Source organism: Nannospalax galili, unplaced genomic scaffold (genome assembly GCF_000622305.1).
Source record: "Nannospalax galili isolate Female #2095 unplaced genomic scaffold, S.galili_v1.0 scaffold95, whole genome shotgun sequence".
Classification (NCBI taxonomy): domain Eukaryota; kingdom Metazoa; phylum Chordata; class Mammalia; order Rodentia; family Spalacidae; genus Nannospalax; species Nannospalax galili.
In genome coordinates this window covers 7,670,631-7,683,502 of record NW_008342393.1, presented here as the reverse complement: position 1 = coordinate 7,683,502, position 12,872 = coordinate 7,670,631, and positions in this window count along the sequence as shown.

Below are 12,872 nucleotides of genomic sequence, written 5' to 3'. Positions count from 1 at the left end.
AGTGGAGTATTAATATCTGAAATATAAAAAATACAAACAAAAAGAAATCAACACAACTAATAAATCGACTAATGACAAAGCTGAGAGTTCACCACTATATAAAGAACAATGGCCAATATAAAAACATATGTACTTCATGAATCATCAGAGAAATATAAATCGTAATTATGTTGAGATTCCAACTCAGTCTAGTTAGAATATCAGTCTCTTAGTAAGCATGAAACTAAAAATAGATTTATCTATGATTAGGCAGTACCACTCCCAAATAATTTCAAGTCAACATCACGTAGTGACATTTGTACATCAATATTTTTTCAACACTTTTCACAAAATCTAAGTTATGGAACCAGAACAATTGCTCCTCAACAGAAAGATGACTCTAAAGAAAATATGGCTTATGTGCAATGGATTATTTTTAAGCTATAATTAAATTTAAGCTACACATTTGGCAGGGAAATGGATATACTGAGATAATCTTACTAAGCAAATTAACTCAGTCTGAGACAAAAATGGCATATTTTTTCCTCATTTGCGAGATCTGTATTTTCTATACTTAAAATCTTATATGTTATGTAATGATGACATGAACATAGAACCCAAACTGTCCAGGGGAACAGAGATGACAGGTGGCAGATAGAAGGTCTAGAAAAGGAAGGCTGCAGGATAAGGAGGGAACATATTCAGAATATACTCAATTACACACTTGAATAAAATGACATTTCAACCCAGCATTATAAAATTTAAAATAGACTTAATATCAAATTCAATTACTCACCTTGATAAATTAATGGTTCAGCCTGGACTATGAGTTCTGATGAGCCACTCATCCATACATTCCATATTGTGAAAACCTTTGGTTTGTTTCCTTCCAATATCTGATATAGGATGATATCAGTTTCTCAAAGACTTCTGAATATTTCTGATGCATTATGGTCATTATTCTTATTTCTCTTACAGCTTATGGAATGTTTAATCTGTTATCTCATTGAATGTTAGGGATGAAGGAACATAGACGTAAGTGTTCTCGTTTTAAAATTGATCTATTCCCCACAAATGAACATTTTATTGAATAGAGACCCATATGTAGAAGTGTACATAAATCACAAATGAACATCACGATCATTACTCATCAAATAAGAATTCATATGTCAGTAATGGTTAGGTTAAATTAGAACCTTGGCTGTAGGTCACACATCTCTATGTTCTTTCATTGATTAGCTTCCACCAGGATAACTGCACCTGAATTGCCATAAGAGATTTGTTCTGCTAATATTTGAGTTTTGTAAGAGAAATTGAACTAGCTTCTACAAAATCTTTACTTTTCTATCTGTCAATGTATGTTTTGACACTTATTGATAGTAGTCCCTTCCATTGGTCCAGGACCAGTCATTTCTGCTGGCCAGTAGTAGAACCCTGGACTTCTTTGTCCCATAACCTCCTCTTATGCATGCACATCTTTTGAGACTGCCTGACAACACTTGACTCGACCTCTGAGGTGAGCTGGCCAAATCACACAATGCCTATCCCCCTGCTTTGAGACCATCTGCAGTCCCTCCTGCTGCTCCAGAGCATAGGATTTCCTGCTGACTACTAGGGACCAGCACATCCTTTCCCATGCCCTTTACTTGGGCCTTGGCACTATCCATCTGAGGCTACTAAAGTGTTCCAACTAGCCAAGGTTGCCTCATTCTCCTGGGGAATACCTGGGTGGCCTGACTGGAGAAATCCTGTCCCTCCAGTATAAAATCAGGGAGAACTTGAAGCTGAGATCAACCAGCTTTTCATACCCAATCAGAAAGCAACCAAGGTACAATAATAATACAAACATAATCAAACTTCAATCATCAAAGGAAGGATTGCGTTTCATACCAGAATAGCAAGAAACAAAAAGAAATCCACATGCCAAAAACACAATGATAAACAATAATATGAAAAACCAAAATAATATGTCCCCACCAAACACCACCAGTCCTACAGGAGAGTTCCACAATACGAACCCTAGATGTAACCAATTAACTTAAAAACGCACAACAAAACAACTCAAAGAACAAAAGAGATGGATAAACTGCTGACTGAATTCACAAAATAAAGAAAACTCAGGCGTGAAAAGGTCAATAAGCCAATTAGAAACAATGGGAAAAAGCCTCACCAATCGAATGAATAAAATGGAAAACAGAATATCAAGACTGGATGATAAATTATTGAAGAATTGGGCCTCTCAAGCAAAGATTATGAAAAATTTAAAAAACTAAAAAAAAAAATCTAAAATGAATGAAATGTAGGACGCAATGAAAAGACCAAATTTATGCATCATAGGTGTAGAGGAAAGAAAAGAATCCTAGGTTAATGATATTGACCAGATCATCAACAGGATCATACAAAAACTTTCCGAAAATTAAGGAAAGACATAACCATATAAGTACAAGAAGCACATAGAGCACAAAATAGACAGGACCAGTAAAGAAGCTCCCCATAGTATATCATAGTAAAAACGCTAAATGTACCGAACAAAGAGAGAATATTGAAAGCTGCAAAGGAAAAACAAGTCACATCTAAAAGAAAACCCATCAGAATTACAGCTGAATTTTCATTGCAAACTATGAAAGACAGAAGAAGCTGGCCCAAACTATACAAAGTTCTAAATGATCATAGATGCCAACCCTGAGTACTCTACTTTACTCAGCAAAAATGCCTATTATAGTTGAAAAAGAAAAATCTTCCGTGCCATGGATAGGCTGAAAGAATTTATGTCAACCAAACCAGCTCTACACAGAAAACTTGAAGCAATACAAAGGACTAAAGAAAGGAATAACTATACATAAGAGGCAAAAGAAAGAAACTAACTGAAGGCGTAATTGTGGAAACACATAATTATACCAGGAGTGCAAACATAAATTAAAATGATGGTATTCAATACATATCTTTCAATTAAAAATCAATGGTGTGAACTCCCTAGTGGAAAGACATAGGTTATTTGAGTGGATGAAGGAACATATTTCCATATTTTTGCTGTCTGCAAGAAACTCATATCATCTTCATGGATAAGCACTACCTTAGGGTAAAAGTATAGAAAAAATATTCCAAGCAAATGACACTAATAAGCAAGCAGGGGATCTAATTCTAATATTTGAAAAAACAGGCCAAAACTAAAACAAATCCCAAGAGTTAAAAGGGTTAAAAGGAAGAATTGACCAAGAAGGTATTACAATCACGAACATATATGCACCAAACTCTGATGCACACAATTTTATAAAAACACTACAGGAATTGAAGAAACAGAGTAACTCCAACTCAGTAATTTTGTCACTTTGAGTCATTGTCCAGGGTACTCCAAAATTACACAAGCTATTGTATCAGTCCTGGATTGCCTCCCAGAACTTGAAGATAAGATCCTATTGTTGAAGGCAGGACATTTTTCAGCCATAGGACTTGGAGAAGTGTAGCTAGGAATTACCTGGAAGCTACCTCCATGAATACTAGCCCTCATAGTTTTGAAGGGTACTATGAAACCTGATAAAGGAGAACACCAATAGATGATCTGATCCCAGCTTTAAGACCCAATAACACAACAATAACTGGTGCAATAGTGACACTTTTATCTTGGGGGTAATAAACAGCTACCTAATTGGATTTAAAGCCCACCCAATGGGAGGGAACTCACCTGTGATACTGTAAACATAGCCAAATACAAATGCCTGGAGAGGTCATAGATCCTAAAGAAAACCCTAAGGCTGTCATATTCTTAGGCAAATGAAATATTTTTGGATATGCTAAATGTGGATTCTTATCTTTACAGGCATGTATGCTGGTCCCCACTCACCAAAGAAAATTCTTTTGCAACAGATTGAGGCTATCACAGCATTCCAAAACTGGTCACACAGAGAGAATATGTGTCTGCGAGATGGCTAGCCATAAGTGACACATCTACAGTGGAACCTCTAGACCTAAGACTTGTGGAACATAGTGGAGCAAGGGGTAGAGGGAATATGAATTCATCTCTCAACTTTCATCAATGAAGCTCCCTCATGCTACAGAAGGCAATGAAAACAAAAGACTACAAATGGCCAAAGTATGGAGAATAAGTCTACAGAGTGTGGGTCCCTGGACAGGACTCCTACATTTATTTCCAGCCAGGGCTCAGGGACCATTGCACAATGGGAGCCTAGAGATTGTAAGAGCCAGGGGAAGAGGTGCATGACCTTATGGAAACAGAGTCTTACAACCTTCTGGGACCTTGCTCATATGAACCTACTGCAATGGTGTTAGTATGCAAAAGACCCATGGAAACTTAAGCAAAGAAATACCCAACAAATAACTGAAGAACTGGGAAGCAGGCCCCAATCTATTGGCAACTGATTTCTGCTGGGTGAGGGGGGAGTTGATCTTCTTTAAGGGAGAGACTTTAAATAGGTTGATTAGACACCAGTGAATAAACTTGCACTAAGGAATGTCTGGGTACACTAACTTAACTCAATAGGCCTTAAAATGTATGACACAGTAAATGAAATCTAGTGGGGTGGGATATGGGAGTTATGGATGTGGACAAGTGTATTAAGATGATTAAAATACTTTGTATGAAATGCACAGCAATTCAATATAAAAGGGAAAAAAAACAAATATGACTATTCTTGTTTGTGTCCTAATAAGAATATGCATTCATGTCTTAGGCATATACTTGAAAGTAAACTTCAGTCTGTGTGAAAACATAAGATCTGCTTTAGTAAATACTAGAGAATGGTATTCTGTAATTTTTCTACCAAATGTTTACTTTCTCTAACAGTATGTATTGTGCAAATTCTGCATCCTTGGTCCTTGGTATTTTAAAGTTTATTTTCATTTTAGCCATGTTTGCAAATATGTAGTGGAATTAAATAGTTTTTTTCCTATTTAATTTAATTTTTCTTAAGTCTGTTAATACCACCAGAATGATCAGCCTTAGACCATTACTATAAATGACAACTCCACCATTGCTTTTCAAATTGTTTTTCCCAGATAATAAGTATATTAAAACATTAAACATTTTATCATCTTTGGATATTCACTTTTGCAAAACACCAAATATAGGTCTCTTCCTGTCTTTCTAACTGAGTAGCACATTTAAAAAAAATTATTGAAGAGGGGCTGGAGGGATAGCACAGACATTAAAGGTTAGAGCTAACAACTAAAAACATTGAAGAAGTTACTTGCATAGTCTAGCTAGTTCATTAATATATGCTGTCTTATACCCACTCTGCTGTTTGTTTTAAATTCTAAAATTTAAATTTTGCCATGTATTTTTGTACATAGATCTTAAATTGAATATATTACTATTTGTCAGTTATCTTGGGTAGGTGCTGTTTATGCTTTAGGTAATGAAGGTATTTTCCAATGTCTTCTAGATGTTTGTTTGTGCGTGTGTGTGTGTGTGTGTGTGTGTGTGTGTGTGTGTGTGTGTATGTATGTAATGTTACCCTTAACTACATGGTCCACCCATACCTGAGTTTTGTTTATGGATTGAGGCAAGAGTCAGGAGACAATGTTTTTTCAGTTGGATATTCAAGTGACCTGGGAACCTTCCTGATGAGAGGATACCACAATGGAGATGAATTTCTCTTATCAATTAAGGGATCTATTTTGAAAATAAAAGTTTAAAATTTCATTAAGATGAGAAAAAAATTAATGAAAAATTTGTATTTCATTGTGAATAAACTGACACTTTTACTTAACATATTTGAAGTGAAAATGGTTCATTTCATAAAACTCAAGATGCTGTCTGAGATAAATCATATTTAACAAACTGCTACCTCATAAAATCAACCATTTAAAGGTAAAAAGAGGATCCTCATAAAATGCTATTCACAGAACTTGTTCTAAGGGATGACACTAAAATTATATGTTACTGCAAAGGGTATAGGCTATGTACTTGCTAAACAGTAGTTCAAATTAAATTTGTCTTTGATTATGAAATATAATTCTTAAATATGATTATAGCTATTTACTTAATAATGAAAGGAGTATTTTTAAGTAAGTATGCTTTGCAATTTTATATTTATCTTCTAGACTTGAATATTGTACACATATTTTCTAATCACTGTTACACAGTAAAAAGAATTTTCATAAAAATAATTCTATTTATATATGAAAGCTTATATTAAATATAATGTATCTATAATAAATATAGACCTACTAACCTATGCATACATTCAATAGTTATAATTACATATCAAAAATTACTATGTTAATGTATACTTTTCAATTATATCATAAACATATAATTATTAACTGAGGGTATCAAATTTTACTTGCTGTTTACCAGAATCATTTGATGAATGTTTATGGTGAGGTTCACTTATGATTCATATACACATCTAGTTGTAGGCCTTTATTTAATAAAATGTTCAGCCTTCTAACCCAGGAGATGACAGTATTACTGTACAATGACCCCTCCCATTTAGAATCCTTTTCTTTCAAGCATCTTGCCTCCCTGGTATATGGTGAGGGGTATATTCTCCCATGTTACACTGACATGAGATGTTGCTTTCTAAGTACATAATCCTTACAAATTCCTGTAGATGCTTTTTTTTTCTAACTCTTCCTATGAACATTCTTCTATGCAATATGCCTAAAAATACATAGCAATCTGATTTTATCACTTAGGGGAAAGGCTGGGAGGTATCACTGACTCTGCATACTTAGAGTGATCTACTAATGGATGACTGCCATTGCATTTAGCAGCCTACTGTTGTTATGGCAACTTTATTAGAGAAAATAATCCCTTCCTAATGAGACCCCAAACAGTAATGCAGAACCCTTAAAAATCACAGTTATTGAGCACTATTTGACAAACATTACTTAATATGTTTTTGCCAATAGCATGTTGACATAATAGGCATCTAGAAGTCACTTCATTCTGATGAAGTCAATAACAACCAAAAAGACACTATAATCAAGAATCTATATGCAACAAACTATGCTGCACCAAATTTTGTAAAAACAGTTCTATTGGACTTAATGACACACATTAATCCCAATTCAGTAAGAGCAGATGACTTCAATACCCCACTTTCTCCAACAGATTATACTGGTAAAGAATAAACAAAGAAACATCTAAATTAAATTATGTTATTGATAAATGGACCTAACAGACATCTACAGAATATGCACTCAAGTACTGTGCTGGATAGCTTTAGTGTCAACTTGACACGCCTGGGTTAAGGGAGCCTCAATTAATGAATTTCCTTCATTGGACTGGCCTGTGGCCATGTCTGTGGAGCATCTTTTGATTATTGAGTGATGTGGGAGGGCCCGGCCCACTGTGGGTGGTGCCACCCCTGGGCAGGTGGTCCTGTGTTGCATAAGAAAGCAAGCTGAGCAGAGACCAGGAGAACAAGCCAGTAAGCAGCATTCCTCCATGGCCTGTGCTCCAGCTCCTGTCTCCAGGTTCTTGCCCTGAGTTCCTACCTTGGGCTCCCTGATGAACTGTGACGCGGGAGATGTAAGCTGAATAAACACTTTCCTCCAAAGTTGGTATTGGTCAGAGTATTTTGTTACAGAAATGGAGAGACAAACTAGGACAAGTACTAAAGAATACACATTATACTCAGCAGCCCATGGAAGTTTTCCAGAACAGACCACATACTGAGCATAAAACAAAACTCAGAAATTAAAATTGAAATAATTCCATGTATTCTATTCAGCCACAATGCAATAAAGCTTAAAATCAACAGCAAAATAAGATCTAGTAACTACATGAATCCATGGAGACTAAACAACACACTCCTGAATGATGAATGGATCAAAGAAGAAATCAAGAATGAAATTAAAGTAGTCCTGGAACATAATGAAAATGAAAACACAAGACAACAAAACTTCTGGGACACATTAAGAGCAGTCCTAAGAGAGAAGTTTATGTCTCTAAATGCATACACTAGGGGAAAAAGGAGCACAAATAAATGACTTAATAGTGCAACTGAGGAATCTGGAAAAAAACAAACAAACTAAATCCAAACACAGCAGACAAAAATAAATAATTAAAGCAGAAATCAATGAAATAGAAACAAAGAAAACAATACAAAGATTACTGGATCTAAGATCTGATTCTTTGAAAAGATTAACAAGGTATACAGACTCTAAGGCCAGCTAATCAAAAGAAAGATATACCAAATTCGAATCAGAAAAATTAGAGATGAAAGTGGATATTATCATAACAGACAACAAAGAGATCCAGAACATTATAAAGGAATAGTTCAAAAACCTATACTCCTTTAGTAAATCAAAAAGAAGTGCATGAATTTCTAAATTCGATGGAACCACCAAAGTTAAACAAAAAATAGATCAACAACTTACACAGATCCACGACAAATAAGTAAATCAAAACAGTGATACAAGCTTCCTGACTACAATATGCCAATGTCCAGATGGATTCACAACACTATTATTCCAGGCCTTCAAAGAAGATCTACAACCAATACTACTTAAATTATTTTAAAAAGATAGAAACATTGGGGCAATTCTCAAACTTCTATGAAGTATTACACTAATGCCAAAACCAGGCAAAGATAAAGAAAAGAAAACTAGAGGCCCATATCCCTAATGAACACAGAGGCAAAAAATCTCAACAATATACTTTCAATTCACATTTTAAATGTGATAGATGTTTTGGCCCAGAAATGAACTTGGGTTCAATTTAAAAATACTATCAAGAACTTGGGCACATGGTTTGTATATTATTTATGTAACCAAGAGATATCTTTATATATTCATTTAAAGCCATCCAAAGAACAATTAACTTTGTAGCAATATTTATTTCTTTTCTTCTATCTGGAATATATTACGTTACTGAATGAACTGAGAAAGTCTTGTGTTCAAATCCCCTAACATGAAACAAACATGAGGGTTGATTTTATCGTCTACTTGCCAAAAATTAGGATCTCTTGAATAGGGAGTCTCAGTTGAGGAACTGTCTTAATTTCCTCAGTTGATGTGATACTGTCCACCACGAAAGGGAGAGGCAGCTTCTAGTAGCGGCCCAGAGGAAAATGACACGGCAGAATGAAGATCACTGACCTTTTCCTTGCTTAGATCAGGCTGGCCTTGAGCTCAGAGAGATCCACCTGCCTCTGCCTCCCAAGTGCTGGGACTACAGGAGTGCACCACTGCGCCCGGCCTCTGATTTCTTTACTCTTATCAGAAGCAGCATTTCCCAGCTTCCATCATTGACTTAACACCTGGGACTACCCAGGAAAGCTCCAGATTTTCAGCGCCAGTTTGACATTCAGCTCTGTGGATTAAGCAACTATGCGGTTCTCAGCGTTTCTGCTGTGATTCACCTGTTGTTACTCTTTCAAAGTAAACAGATATACATGTTTTTTCAAGAACTCAGAATAATACACCCAGGCACTTTGATACTGAAACAATTGCTTAATTTTCTGCTCTTTACTACCCTTAATTTTGAGCTTAACTCGGATGCTTAGACATTGTGTGACGTTTAAGTGAAAACATGCATTTATTGACCTGCAGAATTCCTGGTAGAAGAAAAGGAACTGATACAATAGTTTCATTGTTTTTGGTTTGTTTATTTGTTTTGTTTGTTTTAGCTCCTTTTCTCAATTGAACTTCTTTTTTTTATTGTTTCTCTTAGGTGTTTGTTTCATGACAAAAATTTGATAAACATACAGGATGTTGGCAGAGTTGGTGCCTCGAGAAGGCTCAAGGAAGCTGCTTCCTGCCATTCCCAAAATTCTTCTGAGTGTAGATGTGTCAGCCTCAGGCTTCACTCTCCCCTCATGATTCCCCATGTTGATATTTGTGTTGTCTTCTCTTCTTTTTATATCTGTGGAATGTTTTAAACTTTTGTTATTATATATTTATTTATTTTTATTAAATTTGGAGGAATTTTATACAATGTACCTTGATCATATTTAGACTCCCTCCCCTATCTGCACTCTTATAACCCCCATTGGATTTCATGCATTCTGTCATACATATATTAAAGCCTACTGAGCCAAGTTTTTATCCCCAAGAGTCCCTCAGTGTGAGTCCATCCACTGGAGCCTGGTCAACTTATCTAACATCACTCAACTTTTGCATGTTGAAAAGTCCCAGTGAGGAATGAGTATCAAGGAAACAGTCTTAATTTTCTCTGTTCTCATCAGAACAATTAGGAATGGAAAAGAATCTTTAAGGAGATAAAGCACTGAAACCTGTGGCTATATAAAGTCTTCTGCATATTCTTCTCTAAAATGCCTGGGACTAGAAGTGTTCCAAACTTCACATGTTTTTGGATATTGGAATATTTCGGTGTATGAAATCAGTCTAAAAGCAAAATTCACGTGTTTTGTGTAAATGTTATACTCCAAATTTGAGAGTTATGTTTGAAATGTTTTTAGCATGGGTACATTTTTATTGTGATCAGTTATAGGAATTCAGATGTCGAATTTTCCTCTTGTAGAATCATCACTCAGAAAGTTTCCGAGAGCTAAATATAGTGAAACAGGTATATAATCTCAACACTTCGGGGCAGAAGGAGGTAGGTCTCTGAGTTCAAGGCCAGGCTAGGCTACACAGTAAGTTCCAGGCAGAAAGAAAAAAGGAAAGAGAAAGAAAATAACCAGATTTGGAAGCGTTTTGAATTTCTAATTGAAGATGCTCAGGGGATTGCAGAGGAGGCACGCTTAGATCAAATAGGTTTTCTGCTTTTCTTTTAACATAATGCATTGCCTAGAGCAATGTTCTGATATTAAACTACTTCCTTTAATCTAATTTAATACACTGTATTTTATACTTTTATAAGATACCTGAGGTTAATGTTGTTAAAACCGATGGATTATTATTTGTTAAGAAGAATAGTTGGTACTTTTTTTTGTGTGTGTGTGTGTGTGTGTGTGTGTGTGTGGTGTGCATGTGTGTGAGAGAGAAAGAGGGAGAGAGAGATAGAGAGAGAGAGGGAGAGAACCAGAGAGAGATAGAGAGAGAGAGAGAGAGAGAGAGAGAGAGACAGATCACTCACGCAGAGGTCAGAGAACAGCCTTTGTGTTGGACCTTAGGCATCTTATATTTTTGTTTGAGACAGGGTCTTTCATTGGCCTGGAACATCACATAGACCAGGCTGTCCTGAGAGCTTTCCTGAAATCTGCCTGCCTCCAGCTCCCATTGCCCCATTTCTGGGTTTTTTAAAGCTATTATACCCAACATTAAGGTGGGTCCTGAGCATACGATCTCAGATCATCACAATTTTAACACAAGCACTTATCTGGTAGAGCCATCTCTGCAATCCTTATAGTTTTCATTTGGGAACTCAGAAACTAGGTATTATAGAATATCCACTTCAGTTTTAAGGATTGTATAATTACATGGTGTCACATGTTAAGAGCATCAAAAATTAAGCATTTCTATAAACCAAGAAGAGCTTAATAGTTTATCGTTAATATATTAGTACTAAAACTAAGGGTTTGTAAGATTATGTCTATTCTATAGCTAGCTGATCACCAAACTTTCATTTTGGTAAAGATATGAAGGAAATAAATATATAAATATATGTTAAATTAACCCATGTGTATGTTTAGGATTTTTTAATATTACAGCGCTATAGCTTCTCCATAAATTTGCATCCATTTATTCTGTAAGTGTGATGAAAGTTTATCAAAATGTCTAAAATTATTAGAGGATATCATTAAAATTGATTATAAAATATACAAGGAAGACTTGTGTAGAAAAAAAATGCAAACAAAATAAGATAGGACTACTTTTATCCCATGAGATAGTCATATTTATTTTTCAACTATAGTAATTTCGGTGGTAAAATCTGCTTTAGAAAAAGGTGAAAAATTTGAAGTAAAACAATAATATAAAAGAATTAAGCCTTAAGTTTATGGACTGATATGTATTTTTCAGATTTAGAAAAAGAAATTTTTCTTGAGTAAGAAAGTGCACATAGAAGGAAAAAATAGACAAATTTGGTTAAATAAAACAAAACCAAGGTTTTGCTCAACGAAAGACAACAGAATTAAAACTGAAAATAGAAAGTGATACACAGCATGGAATATACATAGTTACCCTCCAGCAACTTGCAAAAGAAAAATTCCATAACAGAAAGTTCCATAACAGAAAATTAAGCAAATTGTATAGTAAGTAAATAATAGGGTTGTTCTTTGGATGCCTCTTTTGTCTTGCATCTAAGCTATAGAAGATCGTTTGATGTTTGTTTGTGTTTGTACCCACAGTTCTGAAGGCTGGAATCAGGACAATGACATGACCCAGGTTAAGAAGAGCCACATTCCCAGCTGCAGACTGCTATGTGCTTCCTTTATGCTTAACTGATAGAAATCATAAGTCATAGAATAAAACACTCAATGGACCAGCGCATGTAAAGCATAGTGCTCAACCTCACTACATACAGAACTTCAAATTAGAATCAAAAGATAATATTTTATTGATTTTGCTGTTAAAGCTAAATAAACACCATATTAATTTTTGTATAGATACGTAAATACAAATAAACTTATTTCAATGTAAAGATATACACATTAACGTTAAATAAATAGTAATTGTTGGTTGCCTGCTAAGAAAATGGCAGCCACTTACTACTGATGAGTGTGAATTTGAAAGAGCAATTTGGGGGTGTCCATGCTAGTGGAAACCACATACCACCCATCAGCAGTTCCACATGAAGGAGTTCTCTATTGGTCCTGCAAGTCCCAGCACTTGGGAGGCAGAGACAGGTGGATCTCTGTGAGTTCAAGGCCAGCCTCTCTACATAGTGAGTTCTAGGACAGCTGGGGCTGTAGGGAAACCTTGTCTCAAAAAGACAAAAATTAAAAAAAAATTAAAAACAATTCATTTACAGAGTTATATCACTGCTGTTTGACTAGTTGTTCATCAAAAATTTGATTCAT